This window comes from Nyctereutes procyonoides, unplaced genomic scaffold (assembly GCF_905146905.1).
Source record: "Nyctereutes procyonoides isolate TBG_1078 unplaced genomic scaffold, NYPRO_anot_genome, whole genome shotgun sequence".
Taxonomy (NCBI): Eukaryota; Metazoa; Chordata; class Mammalia; order Carnivora; family Canidae; genus Nyctereutes; species Nyctereutes procyonoides.
The window spans coordinates 3412746-3433962 of NW_026575131.1; the positions used below are offsets into that span (position 1 = coordinate 3412746).

At 54.1% G+C, this 21217-nt stretch overlaps 1 protein-coding gene and 1 long non-coding RNA gene across 3 annotated transcripts in view; one reads left to right on the forward strand and one right to left on the reverse strand.

Moving 5' to 3' along the window:
- The window catches only part of IQSEC1 (IQ motif and Sec7 domain ArfGEF 1), a 376008-nt gene that overhangs the window by 186445 nt on the left and 168346 nt on the right, over window positions 1-21217 (reverse strand). The gene's annotated exons all lie outside the window — the stretch shown is intronic.
- LOC129521313 (uncharacterized) lies at window positions 12614-21115 on the forward strand. 2 transcript variants are annotated; one of them, XR_008666796.1, is made up of 3 exons: window positions 12614-13119; window positions 14547-14747; window positions 15780-21115. It is a non-coding gene; the product is annotated as an uncharacterized LOC129521313 (long non-coding RNA). The 2 variants fall into 2 exon arrangements; XR_008666797.1 differs by having other exon boundaries at window positions 14547-14714.

The window sequence follows — 21217 nt, forward strand, 5'->3', positions numbered from 1 at the left end:
GGAATGAGGCTAGGTTGAGCAGGGTCTGGAAGAACTGGAGCAGGGCAGCACGGTGGCGGGCAGTACAGCACCCTAGGCCCTGCAGGCAGCCCTGAAAGCCAGGGGGCAGAGCTGCAACCAGGAGGTAGCCACCTGCAACTCTTCCTGGGGTCAAGCTGATCTGTGCTGTACAGGGTTGGAGAAGATCACAAAAGGGAGTGAGCCCCCTGTCCCTAGGGCTAAGAAAGCAAGCATCTGTTAGGGCCAGGAGGAGACCTTGGGAGGCCCCGCCAGCCCTGAGGACCCTGGGTCTCAGGGATGGTTCCAATGAAGTTCTCAGCCAAGTTCTGGGCTTGGTCTAATCCCAGTGTCATGGGGTGTAATACTCAGAGGCCCCAGCAGAGGGCAGTGCATGGCTGCTACAAAGTCCTAGGAAGAGTTGCCTGCAAAATCCTTGGTACCCCAGGAGCTCCAGAGAGGCCCCAAGGACCTGGCTCTCCCCCAGCCAGCCCACCAGGCCACTGCCCTCCCCCAAGTCCATGCCCCTGCCTTATTCCCTGGCTACAGTGCCCTCTCCTTCTCTCTTCTCTGACAACCCAAATTCCTTCTGCTCCCTCACGTTCCTAAGGGTCAGTGGTGCTTTGTCTGCACACCCTTCCCCAACCCTGTGGGTAGAACACAGTTCACCAACACGGCCCTACATGCTCTGGCCCCAGGTTACCCCTCTGGGCTCACCTCCCAACCCTCAGCCCCTCTCTCCCTCTGCTCCAGGCATGCTGTTCTTCTTTCCATCCTATAAATCGTAAACTTCTTAAGCTCCAAGGCCTTTGGACTTGCTCCCTCTGCTTCCCAGTCCCAAAGCTGGCTCCTTACATCCCTGAGTTCTTGGCTCAATGTCACATGCTCTGAGGCCCCTCCCACTCCCCCCCCCCCCCCCCCCGACTGCCCAGGCAATGTCCTTTCCAGTCCCCAAAGGTCTTGTCTCTGGCTCATTACCTGGAATTATTTTGGCTCCACCCAGGTCCTGAGTCAGCCTTTGGTGGCCTCACCCATGCACTAAGTCAGACTCGAAGGCCCCACTCAGGTACTGTCATGTCTCAGTGACCCCCAGCCAGGTCCTAAGTCCCCCGGCGTCCCTCAGCAGAGTCTGTCTCTGAGAGCCCGGGGAGGGGGGCTGAGCAGCCCCTGGTGAGCCACCACATCCGACCTTGAGCACACTCATCCAGCATTTATCAATTTCCAGTGTCCGTTTTGCTTGCGTATTTTATTTTATTTTTTTAATAAGTTTTTTATTTACTTATGCTAGTCACACAGACAGAGAGAGAGAGAGAGAGAGGCAGAGACAGGCAGAGGGAGAAGCAGGCTCCATGCACCGGGAGCCCGACATGGGATTCGATCCCGGGTCCCCAGGATCGGGCCCTGGGCCAAAGGCAGGCGCCAAACCGCTGCGCCACCCAGGGATCCCCCAATGCTTGCGTATTTTAATGCAAGGCATCTGGGGGCCTGCCTGCCACCTCCCTGCGAGGGACGAAGAGACGGGCCTTGCCCTTCCTCTGCTCAGGAAGACCCACCGCAGATCTGACACGAGGCTCAGGGTGAGCACAGCTGCACACCGTCCCCAAGGAGCAGGAGCCTCTGACGACAGCTTCCAGAGCAAAAGCAACGTGTTGGGAGGGGATGGCCACTGCGTGGCCCTGGGGAACTGCCTCACCCTGACCCTCGGGTTCCTCTTCGGCTCCATGGGTGCAGGGGTGGCGTCAACCTTGCTTTCGGGTTGGCCGTGACCAGGTGGCAGCAGAGAAGCACCCAGGCCCATGATGGGGAGCTGAGTGCATGTGGTCACAGCAGCCTCTTTCTTCTCTCCTCAGGCCCACAGGACAGAAGTGGAAACTGAGGACAGTGAAGTTAGGGTTCAGCCGCTGGCCACACTGCTGGTCAGAGGGCCCAGGGACTGAACTCAGGCCAGCCGACTCCAGTGACTCCAGGGCCTTCTCCCAGTGAGTTCTGTATCTGCTAAGCTGTGTGACCTGGGGTAGAGCGCCTGACCTCTCTGGGCCTCCCCTGGAAACTCAGGAAGAGCGGGAGCTCAGTTCAATGATTACGTCCCCAGGAAGCAGGGGGCAGCAGGGGCACAGATTTAGATTGTTCATGAACAAAGCCTTCAATGATGTCAAATCACATGCTAAGAGAGGAGGTGTTCTGTGCTTGCTGCATAGCAGGGGCTCAGAAGGGGCGCACTGCTGCCGGTTTACCATGGTGGCCACCATGGTCATCCATGCAAGCTGGGACCAGGAACAGGTCTCTTCCTCTGAGCACCTTCCCTCCTCCTCCCCTGGCTCTTGGCTTACTGCATGCAGCTCCGTAAAGATGCTCCACAGGTGAACGAGAGCCGGAGGCTGCCTCCACCCCTGTCCCTGGGGGGCCCCGGGCTGCGTGTGAAGGCTGCCTTCCCCAGAGGCGAGCCCAGCTGGGTGGGGTCCTGCCCTCCTAAAGCCCCCTCGTGGTTCCCTGACCAAGGCATAGAAGGTCCACCTCTTGAACCAGAACCTGAGGCAGACCCAGCCCTTGGGGTATCAATAGCCTTCCCAGTGACATCCATGCCACCCCGCTAGGGAGACACTACCCCTCAGGGAGGCAGGAGCACAGGCTTTGGGAGCCAGAGGAGGAAAGGGTATTTTAGAAAATGTGTTCCCTACTTAATGCATGTCCTGCACCTCCCTGATGCCAAGCCCACTTCCTGCTCAATGAGAATCATGGACACCCCCTCTTTCCCCAGCCATCTGGGGCTTTTTCTGCCACTCCAAGTCTCCAGGTAGGCCCAGTGGGGACGCTGAGGACACAATCACCAGCCTTTTAGGAACTAGTGTTTGTGAATGAAGCGTGGCCGTCTTCTTGCAGAGGATGCTGAGTGAGCCTTTTGGGGCTGGCAATTTGCAGAGCACTCCAGATGTGGCAGGACAATGGGGGGCTGATTGGCAGGGGAGCGGGAGGGGCCAGCAGCTGCAGCTGCAGAGCAGGGAAAGGTAGGGGGGCAGGAGGAGGGGCTGCAGGAAAATCTGCAGGGAGGGGGGAGCCCCACAAAGGACGGGGCGGGGCGGGTCTCATTCTCCAGCCCCAAATAAAAGTGCTGAGCCAGCTTTACAGGAGAAAGGCCTGGGCAGAAGGCAGAGGGCCTGGACTGAGATAGAGGAGGGAAGCAGCAAGCTTCCCCTGAGGACTCAGTAGTAGGTTCATTTATCAGGCCACTCATTAATTCACATGTGCACGAATGAATGCCTTTGGAAGGCATCGTGACGGAGTGGCAACAGCTCTCAAGAGTCGGTCAGACTCTGCAATTTAAATTCGGCTTCCTCCACATATTTGGGCCCTCTGCCTCAGTCCCCACATCTGTGCGATGGGCTTGGTAGGAGGCCAAGAAAGGATCTTACAGGCAAACATGACCAGCATCACCCCTGGCTCTTAGTGGGTGCTTACTAAACATGAGCTCGGCTTTCCTGGCTCCTCTTTTCCTTCTCAGCCACTCGGACATCTTTTGAGTACCTAGTATGTGCCAAGAACCAACCTGGGCAGTGGGAGACAAAGACAAGGCCTCTCGGGCAGGCTCTGGTTCTTGGGAAGTTCCCAGTCTTGGAGGCAGAGGGTAGTGAGGGGCAGGCCTCTAAGTGATATCAGGACAGGGGTAAGCGTTCATTCATTTATTCACTCATCCCTTTAGTTATTCATCTGGTACAATTTATTGTATCACTACACACGAGGCTGCATAAAGCACGGACCCTTTCCACAAGGGATTCATAATCTAGCAAGAATCAGGTATGTCTGCAACATAGAAGGCAAGAAAGAAACTGACTCAGTACTGGGAAGGCAGCACAGAGGAGGTACCCTATGAGGTGGGTTTTGAAGGATGCATAGGAGTTCCCTGGGAGGAAGGTGAGAAGTAAAGAAGGCACCCTCCCAGAAAAGAAACAGAATGAGCAAAAGCATGCAGCCTCTTGATGCTTTGAAAGACTGCCCAGGCAAAGGGCAAACCTGCTTGGCTCTTGTCTCTGAACATTGTTTTCATGCCCTAGGGAGGTACAGAAGCACCCCCAGCTGTGCTCGGTGACCAGTGCTGGGCCTGCAGAGATAGCTGCCATTTACTGAGCATTTGCTCTGTGCCTCATGTCTCCCAGGCTTTTGTGTACACGGCCTCCCTTCACCTTTGCAAACCTTTGAGGGGGGGGTCTGCTTTTCTCACAGCTCAGGAGGACACTGAGGACAGGACATCAGCGAGAGCAGGTGACTCACCCTCCATACCACTGGTTGGGAGAAGACCTGGGATTTGAATCCGGATCTGCCAAACTACAAAGCAATGCTCTTCGCCTGCCCTGCATTTGGAGATGGCCCCAGGGCCCTCGGGTCACTAAGCCGTCCAATGGGCTCTTGGCTCTGCTTGGTGGCCGGCTCTGCTTGGTGGCCCGCCAGGCAACCCCAGCTCCTGCAGCCAGGGGCTCTAGCTCCTGGGCCAGCATTGACACTTCTGGATTTCACACCACGGCCCTTCACCTTTGAGGCTCTAGCTTTAGCCCCTCCCTCTGTGAAACAGGGCTGGGGCCCCTCAGCTCTGCCCCCACCCCCCACTCTCTAGATCCACATCTCCAAAATCCTGATAAACCATCTCTGGGTCTTTAAGGGCCTTTTATTTCTCCAGCCACGCTCTTCTCTACATTTTAATAAGCTGCTTGCAAAATTGGTGATTGATGAGTAAGGATGAGGAGGATGTGGGGCTGAACATTTTTTTTCTTGGAATCGCTTCTGGCTGCGCACTCAACTTTAAATTGATTAATAACGTGCCGGTCCAACATTAATTATCAGCCATTTATCACTGGGGAAGGCTGGAGCACAAGCCCTGTTTGCAGCCCTTCTCCTCGCGGCCAGCTCCATGGTGTTGTAGGAGTGGCCCAGCTGCTCCTCAGAGGCACGGAAGGCCCCAGACACGTGAAGGCCTGCTGGCCTCAGCCCCTGGAGCCCTGAGCACTGTAGAGGCTTCTAGAGACGCAAGGGGGATGGTGCCCCTGACATCTGCCTGCCCCAAGGTGGCCCATGGCCTCACCAGGCCCTATGCTGGCTCTGAATAGGGTGAAGGGGATGCCAGGAGACCCCAGGATTGCTTCATTCAGCCAACACTGAGTGAGCAACTATCATCACATGCAGCCATTCTGAGAGCACAGCAGAGAGCAAGACTAGGTCCCTGAGTTCTGGGGAGGCTGATACCAGAATCATAGGAAGAGCCAGAATGTCAGAGGGAGCTAGGGTCACTGAAGAAAAGCAAAGTTGGTAAGGTCCAAAGGGCTGGGAATTGGGCAAGAGTTACCCACTTACACAGGGGTTGGGGCAGACCTTGCTAAGGACGGGGGTGGGGCGGGGAGCCACAGAGATATCCGGGGAAGAACGTTCATGGCAAAAGGACCAGCAGTGCCAAGGCCCTGAGGTAGGAGGAGATGGATGATTTTGGGATGCCTGGGAGGCTCGCTCAGTGGTTGAACGTCTGCCTTTGGCTCAGGGCATCATCCGGGAGTCCCAGGATCAAGTCCCGCATGGGGCTCCCCACAGGGAGCCTGCTTCTCCCTCTGCCTGTGTCTCTGCCTCTCTCTCTCTCTGTGCCTCTCATGAATAAATAAATAAAATCTTAAAAAAATAAAAATAAAAATAATACTTTGCTACATGAAAGAAGTCAGTCTTGGGGTGCCTGGGCGACTCAGTCGGTTAAGTGTCCGACTCTTGGTTTCGGTTCAGATCATGATCTTACGGGTTGTGAGACTGAGCCCCGGCATCCAGTTCTGTGCTCAGCAGGGAGGCTGCCTGAAGACTCTCTCCCTCTGCCCCTTCCCCTGCTCATGAGCATGCACGCTCTCTAAAATAAATAAAAAATCTTTAAAAAAAGGAAGGAAAGGAGGAAGGAAGGAAGGAAGGAAGGAAGGAAGGAAGGAAGGAAGGAGGGAAGGAAGGGGCCAGTCACAAAGACCACAGAGCATATAGTCCCATTTATGTGAATGTCCAGGATGGGCAAATCCTCAGAGACAGAAAATGGGTAAGTGGTTGCCAGGGACTTGGGAGGTGGGGGGAATGGGGAATGGCTGCTGATGGTACAGGCTTACAGGCGATGAAAATATTCCAAAATTAGATAGTGGTGATGGTTACACAACTCTGAATACACTAAATCAACTAAAATGCATGCTTTAAATGGGTGCACTTTATAGTATGTAAATGACACGTCAACCAGGCTGTTACAGACTAAGCATGTCATATGTTGGGTAGTCATCAGTGCCATGAACAAAAAGGAATTGGGACAAGATGGGGACAGGGGGTAGAAGGGAACACTTGAGCAGAGACCTGAGCGGGGTTTTGGGTCCAGGCCCAGGTGGCCGCTGGACTAGCCCGCCTGTGCCTGCCAGCTGGGGGGCCACCCTGTGCAGCCCTGGGAGGGGTGGGAAGGGGGAGCCGACCAAGCCATCTGGGGAAGTTGGCGCCAGAATTAGGCATGTGGGCTGGATCAGACTCCAACCAGGGGCTGCTGCAAGGTACTTGGTGGGGTGTGAGCAATGACGTTTCAGGTGTGCAGGCCTGCATTTCCTGGGGACCTGACTGTTTAGAATCACTAAGAATTGCATCATCTCGACGCTAGTGGGACACTTTTCAGGCTTGGGTTACTTGGGTGGACACAGAGGTCACCATGGACTTCCACTCAGCAGGGCTCACGGGTAGTGGTGATCCCAGGCCCGAGTGTCGGACACACATCGATAGCCCTCGGGGCCCCCACTTAACTTGTGTCAAAGGTGGAGCTCAATATTCTAGAAGCAGAAGAGATTAACCAGGCCGAGGTGAATGGACTCTTCCAGGTCACCCTGGGGCCCTAGCTCCCAGAGGGCTCCTTGGCCCTAAGGCTTAGAAAAACAGGTATTGGTGTTTCCAAAAAGGTCCCCCTTGCAGCAGCTTCGGATCCCAGGAACGTCCTTGCAACCTCAAAGTGTTCACTGTTCATGCCCCACTCACTTGTCTCTCCTTTAAAGCCGAACTGTTCAGTGAAGGAGGTGATTGTATCCCAGGGTTCCTGGCAGAGGGTATAGCATGTGCAAAGGTCCTGAGGCAGGAGCATGCCTGGTGTGTTCCAGGCTCAGTGAGGAGCCCAGTGTGGCTGGTGCAGAGGGAGTGACAGGAAGAGTATGGGGAGAGAGGAGTCAGAGGACCGGCTGGTGTAGGCCTCCGGTGGCCTTGGGAGGGTCTGAGAGAGGACAAGAAGGGCCACTCTGCCTCTGCGCAGAGACCTGGGGGTGGCAAGGGCAGGAGCAGAGAGAGCAGGGGGGAGGCTGGTACAGTGGCCCCAGGAGAAGACTTTCCCATGACCTTGAGTGAAGATCCACCAGACTCCTCCCGGAGAGGGGCACAGGGATCAAAGAAGGCAGACCAACACCAGGGCCCTCCTCCCAAAACAAGGCGGGGCTGGCTTTTCCCTCTGCTTTGTTTGTACCCTACCTGTCCTGCATCTAGGCCTTTTGAACACCGTTTCCTCTGTCCTGAACACTCTGCCCTCTCTCCTTACCTGCCTGGTGAACCTTCATCCTCAAGTTCCTAACCTCTGGGGTGGAGGTGCTTCCTCTGCTGGGGTTGGTGCCCCAGGGCAAGGCCACACAGACCGCTTGGGCTTTCAGTGCAGACCCACCTCCGTGACATCTCCCTGAGCCAGGGAGCTGGGGAGACCACAGGGCTACCTATCCTCAGGTCAGTGGTTTGGGGCAGACGGAGAGAGTGGTGCAGAGACTCGGCATGATGCCACAAAGTGCAGATAAACCCAGCAAAGCCCAGAATTCCAGGCCAAGTCAGGTTCTATCTCTGGCTGCAATTTTGCAGAGCCTCACATTTTGTTCATTGATTAATTGTACAAATGTTTACTGAGCCCTGGTCTGGGTCCTGGGACTGGGTAGTAAGTAGGAAAGACAGTTCCCGGTACTATGGGGGAGGGGACAGACAGTAGGCTTGCACATAGGTGCAGAGTAAAGTTATGTTGAGAGGGTGCTAAGTGCTGTGAAGGTGCATGGGGGTGCTCAGAGAGGTGACGTTTGAGCTGAGACTTGGACAGTGATAAGGTACCAGCCATGCAAAGACCTGGGGCACTAGTGGTTCAGACAGGGAGTGGCAAGTGCAAAGGCCCTGAGGCCACAGAACACCCCATGTGCCTGAAGCACTGCAATGAGCACAGAGCATCTGGAGGGGAATGCTTTAGAAAGAGGAGGTGGAGGGGACGGCAGGGCACGTGTGACAGGGAGCCTGGATTTTATGCAAAATGCAAGAAAAGGCATTGGAGGGTTTTGAACCGGCACCATGATGTTGTTTGTGCTTTTAAAAGCTCCCCCTGGCTGTTAAGAGACTAGAAAGGAAACGGAGACCCAGAAGGCTCCTGGGTGAGGGGGCAATGGTGGTGCCTGAGGAGCCACGGATGCTCAAGCCTGAATGGAATTCAGGGGACAGCAGCGCTACAGGCTGGAGACAGGAATTCGGAGGCTATCTTTCAATTTTATTGTTTCAGAGATAAATCCTTATAAAGTCTAGGAATCAATAAACAGACTAACACTGGCCATCGTCCCCACCCACATCCCAGGAGAGCATTTCACAATAAGTGCTTTCAAAATGACCCCAGTCTAGGGAGGGAGGGAGGGGGTGCAGTGAGACAGGAGCTCAGGCACCAGCCGGACCTGGAGAAACCCTGCCCACACCTCGATGGTCCATGGTCGGCTCACCGGGGGCAGCGCGACCGCCCACACAGGCCAGACCAGCGGGGACGCCAAGGAGACAGCTACGCCCACTCAGCAGCTGGGGTGAGGCGCTGCACCGGAGGCGGAGGCGTGATTTCCTCGCCGCGTGGCCTTGGGCCCTGGCCGAGCATCTCAGCTTTAGTTTGCTCATCTGTGAAATAGGCATAAACACACGTAAGCCACAGGGACTCTGTAAGGAGGAAGCGGGCAGGCGCACGTCAGTGGTTCTCTGCTGGGGTGGGGGTCTGAAATTTGGGAGGGGGAGTATTGGTTGGTTGCCATGGTGATGGCCTATTCATATCACAGGCTGCAGCTGTCCCCTGCAGGCCACCAGGTGCTCCCCTTTCCAGGCCTTCACACATTCGATGCTCCCTGGAACCGTGTAGTAGACAGACTTGCTTGCTGTGTGCCTCACCTGCTAAAATGTGAGTTGTAGAGGGCCGGGACTCTGGGCAGTGGATTTGCTACCGTGTCCCCAGTGCTCAGGACAGCGCGTGCCATGCCCACTTATTATTTTGCATCGAACTTTACAATAACACCTGAGGCAGCAAGACATCTGTTACTTTGTCCAGCTAGGAGCTCCTCTGACCCCAAGCAGAAGCACAGCTGGTTCCCTGGCTGAGCCAGAATTAGTATGCCGGGGCCCCACCAGGAGGCTGGGGGGCACCTCCACAGTGTGTTCTCCACCTACCCAATACCCATCTCGGTGCAGGGAAGGGGCCGCATCGATTACTGCCACGTCCCTAAGCCAGAGCCATCTGCGCGCTCAGATACTATCGGCTTCCCATTAGGCAGATCAATAGCTTCACTGGCTTCCAATCTGTGTTTCCAGAAATCCATCTCCCAGCCACCTTTTTAATTAATCCCCCTCTAACACAGCCGAGGCACCAATTGATCATCATCCCCGGGCTGCCTCTGCAGAACCACAGACCACAGAGCTCCATGAGACATGGGGGAGCTGCAGGTGTGTTTAAAGCTGACCGGTTTTCCCCCTGTCCCTGGAGGGCTGACCGCTGGCTCAGTGCCACCCACTGTCCCCCGCTCCTCTCAGAACCCCCGTAGAAGGGGCTGGGGTCCTTCCTCACAGAAAGAAAGCAGAAGATGAGAGGCCAAGGCACCCCACCAGCTGGCAAGAGAGTGAGGGCAAGTGTGCCTTGGAAGGCAGGCTGTTTGCAAAGGCTCTCCAGACGCTGCAAGGACCACGGGGGTCTGGTTGGCAGGTGACCAGGAGGGGCCAGCTGAGGCAGGTTCAGAGCAGGGAAGTATAGGGGGAGCATGATCCCCGGGAGGCTCTGTCTCCCACGCCTGGGGGCTCCTCAGTACTCCACCCTGCTCACCTGTTTACCCTTCTGGTGCTGACCACTCCACAAGGGCAGGGGCCTGTGCCTGTCTCCATCACTGTTCTATCCCTGGTACCTGGTGCACAGTGGGTGCTCTGTAAATTGCTGCTAAGCAAACAGTAATACTTGCCATCCTTAGAACACTCCATTTGCACCAGGCAGTGCTCTAGAAGCTTCACTAAATGATCTTATTTCATTTCCACAGCACTCCCTGGGGTGGACACTACTACTGTTTTCATCTTATAAGTGGGAAAACTGAGGCACAGAGAGGTTAAGTGACTTGCCCAAGGTCACACAGCTAGTAAGCGGTAGATCAGAGATTTTGGACCTATCTCATCTGGAACTCCACTCCACTGTCCCTTCCCTGCTTCCCCGCGGCCTGTCAGCTCTGAAGGACAGGAACTGGGTCCTGCACCCCATGCAACTTCCATGACATATGCCAATCACATATATGTGTTTGTTGAGTGACCACATGAGTGCTTTCTTTGAAACACAATATAGTCAACTAGTGTGCTGGCACAAATCCGGAGTGTTTCTGGGTGAAGATGAAGGGCACAGAAGGAGTGAATCCCCCTGGGGGACCCAGAGGTGACAGGCCTCCCAGTGAGTGCAACGTGGCCATTACTAGGGACCCTCTGACTTCACCCCCCTGCCATCCTCACCAGTCTGTTATGTTGGGGCTCTCTGTCATCTATGCGGAAGGTGCAGAGCTGGGATTTCATTGTACGTAGAGTCTTAAAACCTTCCAACGAGGTAAATGGATTACTGTTGACCGAACATCTGGGCAGAACCACTGTGGGTGTCACCCTCTCTCTCCTGTTCACGCTGAGGCCCAGACCTCAATCAGTGGGTGTTCCATGTCTCCTGACCCCAGCCTCTCCCCTCCTGCCTCCCTCTTTCCTTCTGCCCCTGCTCTGGACTCCTGGACTCGGTTGCTCTCCCTGGCCACAGGTGAAGAGTCCACCAGGCCCCCTCCCCTTCATCACTCTCTTCGGGCCCCCTCAGCTGAATGGGATAATCACAGGTAGCAGGGGCGCTGGGCACTGGGCATCCAGGGCCGCCTGATGGGAAGGGGTGAGGGAGTTGGGTGGGTGGGGATGGCGAACTGGAGGGCATGTGCTCTGTGTGTGTGTGGGGGGTCTGCTGGGGGTTCTACCTGTGGTTGCAAGGAGGGAACCCACCAGGACTGCCAGACTTCCTGAGCCACCAAGAGAAGACAGGCACCCACCCTTCACCTGAAATCTCCTGATTTTCAAATGTCAAAAGCTGTTACGATATAAAACGCTTAAAACAAGTGTTAGTCCACACTGCGCAGGCCGGAGGCCATTTTTCAGTGGCTAGTTTGACTTCTGCCCCCTTCAGGGCGAACTCTGGGCTTGGCAGTCAAGGCCTCCCACAGTCTGGCCCCTCTGTTTCCAGATATGAGGATGCTTCCTTGGCTCATGCCCCAGCCTTCTGCCCAGAGTGCTGCTGCCTCCTCTAGGAAGCCATCCCTGATTGCTACCCACCCCCAGACGGAATCCACCCCCTCCTGCCTCCTGCCCAGGCCCCACCGACAGCCAGGGCAGGCCCTGAAGGAGGGTCGACAGACACGCACTGCTCAGGTACCACCACTCCCTCCCTCAGACTCCCAACCCAACAGGCAGGGGTGGAGGACACAGAGGAGGGAGACTTTGGAGCATTGTGGAGCCTGTGAGATACAAGGTCAAGTTGCTTTTGCATGTGAAAACATCACCCAGTTACCAAGTTCTACGACCCCCCTGCTCCACGGATGCTGCCCCTCCCGCTACTTGCCCTCCATCCCCTGCCTGCCCGGTGCCATCTGCTCCTTCCCAGCTCACCAGGGCACGTGGCTGATATGTGAAGGAGGCCCACAGGAGCCAATTCTGGCCAAGGCCGAGTCCAGCTTCTGCTCACATCCTTCCCCTGCCCCGTGGGGGTGGGCGGAGAACAAGCCTCCACCCCAAGGGAATGGCAGGGATACAGGAGGGAGGGGGCCACTTTCCTGGGGGCTCACAGCAGAGCCCTGGGCTCAGCCAGGCTGCCTGTCCTCCTTGGGCTCTTAGGGCAATGAACACCTTGTTCACTGCTTGGAACCCCTCACCTCTGACAAGGGAGCCCCCACCAGACTCTTCAGGGAGCTCCCGACCCCTTCTGTGGGCTCCCACGGCCCACGCTCCACTGTGACTCTGCCTCCCCCAGCCCCCACCCCCACCCCAGTTCCTCAGGGCACAGGACCTGCTCCTTCTGCTTCCTATTCTAGAACCCCGCGTGGGGCCTGGGGCAATCAGTCTCCATTCTGAGCACTTTCTATATGCCTTCTGAGCTCTTTATTTCATTTAATCCTGAGCACAACCCCAGGACATTGCACAGATGAGCAAACTGGTGCAAAGTAACAAGCCTCAAGTCACGTGGTGGCAGGAGGTGGGGCAGTTAATCCAGCCTTCACCCTTAACCAAGTGCCCTTAGCCCCTTGAGGGAGGGACGGGTGACTGTCTGGGTGGATGATCGAGAGGGAAGAGTCCATGCATCCGCACCACTTGGTGCCTCCTGCCTCCCAGGGGCCCTGGGCAGATGACTTCCATCCCTCTGTCCCCTTCCCACGCCCATGATTAGCACCCGGCGAGCCCCGAGCACAGGCTCCAAGCCCATTCATCAAACAAGTGACGGAACAGACGTGCTGGTGGACGGCCCTGACGGCAGTCCCGTACTGTGGAGATCGCACCCTCGCAATCCTGTGTGTGTGCACATCTCCCCCAAATATATCATCACGGATCTGCTTGAGAAGAGACACCAAATGCCAGCTCCATGGAGCAGTAAAGCTAACCAGCCGTGCAGAGTTAGCAGCAAGAATGAAATAGTGGAAGGCTCCGGTGGTTTTATGGGAAAGCTTATATCTTAATGAAAGGCCAGCCCAAAGCAACACTGAGTGTGTGAGACGTCACAAAGCTGACGGACCCCTCGCTGTCTCTTGCCGCTTTTGCCATCCAGGCCCTCTAGGGACATACATTCAGGTGAGTAAAGACTGTGGGCAGTGAGGTGCTTTCTTATCTACCCAGTGCAAGTGAGCATTATCATCTCCATTTCAGGCATGAAGAAACTAAACAGGCTCTGAGAGGTTAAGTCACTTGCCAAAGGTCACGCAGCTGTTAGGTGTCAGAGGTCGTAGGATTAGGACCAAGGCTGGCTCCGTCACTCACATCCCAGGAGGAAGCTTTGCTCAGCACTGAGTTGGAACCAAGGCATGGCGTCATGGTGATCTTTGCTTTCTTATCAGTTAGTATGAGCTTGCCAGGGTCTCTGCTCATGGTCTGGGGCCCGGCTGCTGACTGCCTGGTTCCCCCACACCTGGGTCTGCTAGGCCTGACGCTCCAGGTAAGCCCCAGTGGACCTAAACACAGCGACAGAGTCCTTGCCTCGCTGCCAGCTGGTCTCAGAATGTGGCCGGCAAGATGTGCGAGGGACCCACACCTCCCCATGCTGTGTGCCAGCTCCGCCACTGATGTCTTACAGCCTCTAAAATCTAAAAACCTAGAAAATCACAGAAGAGTACAAAAGAAACAAAAGTCACCCATGATTGATCCACCTAGAATGAACCATTCTGCCCTTTCGTGAATTTTCTACTAGTTGTTTTTTTCAAGGCATTTGATTCTACCTAATTGAATGTCCTACTGGAGAGGTCCGTCTTGCCTTCTACTTTTTTCATGATCATTAATTCATGAGCATCCTGTCACCTCATTTTTAAAAAGCCCTATTTCGGGGGGCACCTGGATGGCTCAATCGGTCAAGCACCTGCCTTTGGCTCCAGTCATGATCCTGGAGACCTGGGATCGAGACCAGCGTGGGGCTCCCTGCTTACTGGGGAGCCTGCTTCGCTCTTTCCCTCTGCCCCTCTTCATTGCTTGTGTTCTCTTTCACTCTCTCTCTCTCTCTCAAATGGATAACAAAATCTTTAAAACCTCTACTTTTTAATGACTCCTATCTACTCCAATGTGTGGCTGGGAGTAAACTAAGAGATGAAGGCTCTATTTTTAGCTGTCAGTGTTGCAAATATTTGGTGGTCCGAGAGCAATGTAGCCAGACATTTCCCCATTTCTATCTATGAGGATTTCCTTCAGGAGCATTCCGAGAGGCAGAATTATGGGTCGAAACTGTGGACGCTTGGGGGACCCCCGACACGAATGCCCACACCCCCTCCAGCCTGCATTTCCCAGGCTGCGATGAGTATGCTCCTTCTGCTACTTTTCGGCCACGCACACCCATCTCGCCCTCTGGCAAACACTCCCCTTCTGAGGCCATCTCCTTGCTTCCGTGGTGAGTCAGCCTTAGGTGGGAACCTCCGTCACCAACTCATCCCTCTGGGTTTAGAATCCTGAGCCGAGTGGCTCCAAGGGAGAGAAGCCACTAGACACAACTTTGCATGTGCTTGTTTGCTTTTCAGGTGCTGTTAGCACAGAAAATAAACTTGAAAACAACCCCAGTGATCCCAACCAGGCAAGCTGCAAAAAGGTAAAGTGCCGTCCGATAGAATCTGTATGAAACTCATGAACGACACGGTGTCCCAACGGCCCACGTACCCCTCTGCTGGGGATGGGGTAGCGAATGGCAGGTGAGAGCCCCGGAGCTGGTGAATGCCTTGAAGGTAAACAAACGTGAGGGACAAAGGACAGGATGCAGGGTGGGAGGATGTGGCCTCTTCTGAGTTTAGGGGCCACACAGCCAACATGTCCTGTGCTGGTGCTGACTGTGTATGTAGGGAAGGGCACGTCCAGACCATGAGTTGTGGGGGAACAGGGTACAAACAAAATCTATCTCGGTCCTCAGACACGTGGGGACTCTATGGTCAATGCACACACACACACACACACACACACACACACACATACATGTACATGTAAGTGAGGGACCGCCCGCTCTGGGAGGGCTCCAGGCAGCTGAGAGCACTGCCTTCCTCTCCCTCCTTCCCCCACGCCCTCCCACTGGCTTTTTTCTCTTTTTCCAAAGATTTTATTTATTTATTCATGAGAAACACAGAGAGAGGCAGAGACACAGGCAGAGGGAGAAGCAGACTCCCTGCGGGGAGCCCGATGCGGGACTCGATCCCGGGACCCTGGGATCACAGCCTAGGCCGAAAACAGAGGCTCAACCACTGAGTCACCCAGGTGCCACCCTCCCACCTGACTTTTTATTTTTTAACTTTTTATTTATTTTTTATTTTTTATTTATTTTTTAAAAAGATTTTATTTAATTATTCATGAGAGAGAGAGAGAGAGAGAGAGAGAGGCAGAAACAGGCTCCATGCAGGGAGCCTGACGTGGGACTTGATCCCAGGACCCCAGGATCACACCTGGGCCTAAGGCAGGTGCTAAACTGCTGAGCCACCTGGGAATCCCCCCACCTGACTTTTTAAGGCAAAATACTGACGCCAGGTAATCTGGATGGTGGGTGCGTGCCTGGAGCTCTCCATCCACACCACCTGGGCTCAAATCCAGCCTCTGCCACTTCCCAAGGAGGCCACGTAGGAACTGCTCTGTGCCTCAGTGCTTCACTTAAAAACACTGAACCTGCCTCAAGGAGGATTAGAGAAATTTTTCTTTATTAAGCATTTAGAATGATTCTGGGCATGTAGGAAGAAGTCTACATGAGTATAAGCTCTTGTTTTTATTTTCCCTAGGTTTGAAATATTTCATAATTTAGAAAATCCATACATCTGTGGCTTCCGACAGAGGCGACAAGCCTGTTCACCAGTTCCTGCGTGAGCCCCACTGCCACCACCACCACCTCACCCTGGCTCTAGCTTCCACTACGACTCCCCACCCCACCCCCCACCCCTGACCCCATGTCTGATTCTCTTTGGATGCTTTGGGCCAAGATTTTTTCTGTCTTTTGAACATGAAAACCTGCCTGTTTTCATCTCCCATCACAGGCACTTCCTAGGCTGCTGAGTGAGGGACCCTGCCACAGACTTAGCGCTCTGGCAGATTTATGCTCTGCTTCTCCGTGGATTTGGAGATTTACACTGGGGATATGGCAGGGCACCAATTAAAGGCAGGATGCAAATGAACCCGTCTTAAAGAGCTTACCAGGGGCAAGCCTGGCCCTGCAGTCAACAATAAGAATGGCTGGGGGGGAGGTGTCAGGGGAATTACCTGCCCAGCTATCATCCTTAAATGGAGAAGTCCAAAGGGGCTGCAGGAAGGGGAAGATGAGAGTCCAGGACACAGGTAAGGGAAAAGCAGTCCCGGGTCCCCCCACCACCCAGGGAGATGTGCAGGAGATGGAGAGCATCTGCACCAGCTTCTGGGGGAGAGTCACCAGCTTCCTGGGTGGCCAGGGGCAGCTGTGGCAGGCTCCTGATCCCCCAACTTCCTGGCTGATCTGGGCCAGTTTGCCAGATGGGCCAGTTCTGTAGTGATGCTCAGGGCTGATTCCTAGTGGCCCAAAAGCAAGATGGTGCCTCCAGACTTTCCAGTGATGGTGGTTAGCACCGGATCCCCTGTACGACAGCTCTTCCTGCTTACGACAGCTGAGTGTTATGGACTGGATGTTTGTGTTCCCCATAATTCATAGGCTGAAACCCTAACCCCCAGTATGATGAGGTTAAGAGGTTTAGATGAGGCCACGTAGGTGGAGCCCGCCCTGGGATTAGGATCCTTATAAGAAGGGGAAGAGAGGGGCACCTGGGTGGTTCAGCACTTGAGCGTCTACTTTTGGCTCAGGGCGTGATCCCGGGGTCCTGGGATCGAGTCCCCCATCAGGCTCACAGCAGGGAGCCTGCCTCTACCTCTGCCTATGTCTCTGTCTCTCTTTGTGTGTCTCTCATGAATAAATAAATAAAAACTAAAAAAAAGGGGGGGAGGGGAAGAGAGACCACCTCCCTTGCTCCTCTCTCAGGCAGGTGAGGACACAGCAGGAAGTGACATGTGCAAGCAAGAAGGAGACTCCTCACCAGACACTGAACTCACCGGCCCCCTCATCTGGCACTTGCAGCCTCTAGAAGCCTCCCCAAGCCTGTGGTGTTTTGTCATAGCAGCCCAAGCTGTCTAATACACTGTGTGATTTGGGATTTTGCCATGTTCCCCAACTGTTACCCTGTACACACAGGCAGCCCTGCACTTGCCACGTCTTTGCACATGCTCTTCCCTCTGCTCAGCCTGCCCTTCCTTCCACCCAACAACCAGCTGGACTCCTACTCACCCTTAAGGCAAAGCTGATGCGCCGCCGTTCTTCAGGTGTCCTTCCTGGCATCTCTACTGGTGCCCATGACGCACAGAGGTAGCAGCTTCCTCCCGGGCCCCCAGCACTTGGACCAGCATTCGTTAGTGCAAGAGTCAGCAAATACTGACCCGACGCCCGCCAGTGTCCTCACCACTGGAGCTCCGCAGTGACAAGTACAGCATAGACCAGGAAGGTACAGTTTCCCAGCCAGTCCTGCTCTTTATGAGCTGGGTGACCTGGGGCAACTCCTGAACTTCTCTGTGTCCCGTCTGAAAAGTGAGGCTGTCGGGACTGTTAACCCTTGTAAATGGCCTGGCAAGGTCCCCAGCACAGGTTGGGCTACACAGGTGATGGTAACAACCAACAAGCAGACAGACGTGGGAAAAACTCTGCCCCCGCCCTGAGAGCCATGAAGGGAATAGTCTGTCTACGGAGGTCAGGGAGGGCTTCCCGGAGGAGGCGATGCTTGAGTGGAGGCAACTTGGACACTTCTGGGCATCTGCCATCATGGATAAGGAGCCTCCTAGGCTGTGATTCCAGCCAGGACAGGCCAGGCACTCCCTCCAGCAGAAGGAGGCGGGCTGCGCCAGGCCATGGCAGGGTTGGTCTGAGGGAGGAAGCCTGCCGGCAGAGGGTTAGGAAAGTCCCTCTACCCTTGTCCCCATGTCCCTCCCCCTCAAGGCCCAGACCTGGCCCACAGTGGGCATGAGACAGATGCAAGAGGCCCGAGGGACTTCAGGGTGCTCCTGAGGGTGGAGGCCCCACCCCCTGCATCAGCGCCAAAGCCAGAGAAAGACAAACGAGACATGAGACAATGTTGTCACATGAATCAGTGTCTGAATCTGCCAAATTTTCATCTTGCTGTGATTAAAAACCAGCTAGAGCATCATAAACTTGCTCCGGCTTCGGGCGGTAGCAGCTGAACATCAGTCACTGGGTCACAGGCAGCTGGGCCCCAAAGCACTCTCCGGGGGAGGGACGCCCGCTTATCAGGCTCCTACTGCTCACCTGGAGCTGTGGGAGTACTCCCCAAGGTCAACCTCCCAAAGGAGGGTCCTGCTGCTGGCCCCTCTTAGTGACAAAACAGGCTCAGAGACGACAAGTAACCAGCTGCGGTCACAGAGCCTGGAGCAAGCAGCAGAGCTGGACTTGAATCCTGGCCTGCTGCCCTTTTGCCTGGGTCTGGGTAAGGCCAGGAGGCAGGTGCTGGTCGTGACAGGGGCAAACACAGAAGCTGGTTGCTGGGTGGGTGGGTTCAATACAACCGAAGAGACAGCAGTCAAATTCACAGACCCCAGAGCCAACCTGCCTGCCCCTCACTGCCTTGTGACCGTGACCAGCTCCGTGACCTCTGTGGGCTTCAACCTGCGCATCTATAAAATAAAGGTACCGCTTGCCCACTTCAGGGAGTGTGGGGAGGATTAGAGAAATAACAGCAAGCACAGCACCCAGAGGAGAGTAAGGCAGGATCAGGATCCTGCAAACGTCACCTCTCAGTGCTGTTTACAGAGCTGGGCACTGTCCTTAACGTGGGGGTACAGCGGCGAGGGCACGAGACCTCCGCTGTCTGGGAGCTTGGGGTCTCCTGCAGGAAAGTGAGGGGTGGTGCTGGTGGCAAGGGGGTCTCTCTGGGAGCCTGCCACCCCGCTGACATGATAACGGCTGCTCACAAAAAAGGAAAGCAACCTGGGGGTCCCTCTGTAGGCCACCGGCTAAGATGCGCTGAGGGGTTACAGGACAGCACAGGGAACTGTTCCGGGAATACAAAGGCAGCTGCGGAACATTCTGCACGCAGTGTAATTCTATTTATGAGAGAGGAAGACGCACACAGAGCACTGTCCACTTAATGCTTGTGTGTGCCTGAAAATGCACAAAAAATTTCCACCAGGATACACTGCAAACGGACGTCAGTGGGTATCTGTGGGAGGGGCCAGGCTGGGAACGCTGGGCAAAAGGCACTTGGGCCCCCTTGCAGCTTTAATCAGCCACACAGAGAACGTGGTCATGCGTTGTTTATTCACAATGAACGCTGTGGATGAAGTTACTGAACCAGCATGTTTTTCTCGGATGTGGCTCTTCAGGACAGGGGCCAAGTGCTCGGGTGTTAGGTGGGGGCCCAAGCCTGAGGACTGGCAAAAGGGGGACATGAGTGTGTATTCCCAGAGAGGGACAGAGTGGCCACAGGTGATGCTCAGAGCAGGCGTACCGAGCAGGGGCCATCAAAAACCTCCTGAGTCAACAGAGGGCAACAAACCCACAACATGGATGGAGCTCCTATTACGTGGTGGACCTTGCCCTGCCTGCCAGGTGAGGGGGCAGTGGAGGAAGCCATCCAGGGACCTCCCATCCCAGGGAGGGCCGAAGGGGTTGTATAGGCAGATGAGAGTGGACCATAGTGCCAGACAGTAATTTTGGCTTCGAGAGCCCAATTTTCTCTGTCATAACTACTCTGACTTTGCCAGTTTTCTCTCCAAAGCAGCTGTCGACAATACACAAGTGAATGGTGTGGCCAGGTTCCAATAAAACTTTACAAAAACAGAACAGAACAGAGACCCCAAAAATAAACCTTCACATACACAGTCAAGTGGTCTTTGACAGGAGGGCCAAGACCACTCCACGGGGAAAGGTCAGTCTTCAAGGAATGGTGCCTCGAAACCTGGATTCCACAAACAGAAGAATCGGACCCATACCTCATATCATATACAAAAATCAATTCAAACGGATCAAAGACCTTCACACAAGAGCTAAAACTATAAAGATCTTCAAAGAAAACATAGGGAAAGCTTCACAACACTGGATTTGGCAATGATTTTTTTTTTTTTTTTTTTTGGATAGGACACCAAAGCAGTCATAGACCAAACATATGCAGGCATCAAAAGAAAAAAATGTTAAACTGGAATTCATCAAACTAAAGACTTCTGTACATGGGAGGACACATCAGCAGAGAAGAAAACCCACAGGGTGAAAGGAAATATTTGCAAATCATGGATTTGATAAGGGATTGATATCAAGAATGAATAAAGAGCTGCTAAAACTCAACAACAGTGGAAAACAATCCAATTCAAAAATGGTTGAAGGGCTTCAATGGGTACACAAATGATCAATAGGCATGTGAAAGGATGCTCAATTTAGGGAAATGCAAATCAAAACCACAGCAGGATACCACTTCATACCATGTATGACTATTACCAAAGCAAGTGTTGGTTAAGATGTGGGGGAAATGGACCTCTTGTGCACTGTAGGTGGGAATGTAACATGGCGCAGCAGCTGTGGGAACCAGTAGAGTTGTTCCTCAAAAAACTGACTATAGCATTACCATATGACCCAGCTATTCCACTGCTGGGTAGAAACCCAAAAGAATTGGAAGTGGGGTTTCACCATGTTCAGAGCAGCATTACTCATAATACCTGAAAGGTGGAAATAAATCAAGTGTCCAACAATGGATGAATGGATAAAACAAAATGTGGTCTATCCATACGATAGAATATTACTCTTCCCTGAAAAAGAAAGAAACTCTGACACGTCCTGCAGCATGGATAAATCTTGAGGACATCATAAAAGTGAAATAAACCAGTCACAAAAGGACAAACACTGTATGACTTCACTTGTACGAGGTCCCTAGAGTCGTCAAACTCGCAGAGACACTAAGCAGCATGGGGCTGCCAGATGTGGCGGAGGGGAGTGGGGATTTAGTGTGTAACGGGGACAGAATTTCAGTCTGGGATGATGGAAAAGTTCTGGAGATGGGCGGTGGGGTGGTCACACAGTGTATGTACTCAGGGAATGTACTCATGCCCCTGAACTTCATGCTTACAAATGGTTACAATGGTAAATTTTATGTTATATGGATTTTACCACCATAGAAAAAGTAAATAAAAATACAAATAAAAATAA